At 39.8% G+C, this 1,196-nt stretch overlaps 1 protein-coding gene across 1 annotated transcript in view; it reads right to left on the bottom strand.

Annotated features, from left to right (window-relative positions):
* LOC106522373 (plexin-A1) overlaps positions 1–1,196 on the bottom strand; it is a gene marked incomplete in the record, with an annotated part of 278,427 nt that overhangs the window by 13,898 nt on the left and 263,333 nt on the right.

The raw sequence follows: 1,196 nt of genomic DNA on the forward strand, positions 1-1,196 counted from the left end.
GCCATATTGTTGCACATCCTTTCACATGTATGACGTTCAAATTTCGTACAGCTAGCACTTTCCTTTCTCAAGTTATTACTAAAATTAATTTAAAAAAAAACATACTTCCTACCCGACTTGACCAAGCTACTCCCCGCTGCCTCAAGCCTCGCTCACACCCCACCGTCAATCTGACCAATTACATCTCTTGGGCCATTTCCGCCCACATCAAGACCTCTGCCAATCATGAACAGGGACGTCTCCGCCCACTTTAAGACCTCGGCCTATGACGATTTGGGACGTCTCCGCCCACAGGACAACATGTTCTGCAGAGACCCCTACTTCACAAATTGTCACCAAACCATCCACTTTCATGTGCAAGTTTGTAAACTATTGTAAGAAATGGATCATGATAACTGTAGGGTGGAGCTAAAAGTTCAGAGATGGAAACTGGGATTCGTTGCCCCTACTTGTAGTGTCATCTTCTGTCCCGCCAAACCTCAACATTTCCTCCTTCACTGCAACTATTAACCTCTGTAATCAGACAGATCCATGTTTAAGATATTTGGTCCAACAGAGCCCATGTTCCTGCTCTTCACATGTTCAAAATGGTGTAAAATATCACAACACAAAAGTGCACACTTTAATGGAATAAAGAGACAAAAGCTCACCATGTTTCAATATTTTTTAAAACATGATTTGTGTGACACTTCAGAGTTGCTCACACTATTTTTTTTGAGTTCTTGCTTCTAACCTTCCAAATCTTGTTTTTACCAATATTTTAATCCACTTGTTCACAATTAATCAGTTACTGTGTTAATCAGTGGGTTTCTTTGAGCATCCAGTGTTCATCCTGCACATCAGCTAATAAAATACAGTTAAAAGTGTAAAAGCAGCAGTCAGGTGGAACCTATAGCGCCTCAAAAACCTACGCCAGGCTAGCTGAACGTATCTCAGGGCTTCCTCCACGTGGTGCAGCACTGCATCTGGTGCCTTGCAATTTGGGATTAAAATATGAAGAATTATTTTTAATTTCATGAAATGTGCTTACATTTGTAATGTGATGTGTTTGATGAGTGATCGTATTTTGAGATAAAAATATTATGTGATATTTTTGTGGTGCAATGTGTGCTTCATTTAAAAACAAATAGGTACAATGGGCCTCATGCAAGAACGTTCGTATTCTTATCCTAAATTTCTCTTACTTTTGTTCGTAC

This window comes from Austrofundulus limnaeus, unplaced genomic scaffold (genome assembly GCF_001266775.1).
Source record: "Austrofundulus limnaeus strain Quisiro unplaced genomic scaffold, Austrofundulus_limnaeus-1.0 Scaffold128, whole genome shotgun sequence".
Lineage (NCBI taxonomy): Eukaryota > Metazoa > Chordata > Actinopteri > Cyprinodontiformes > Rivulidae > Austrofundulus > Austrofundulus limnaeus.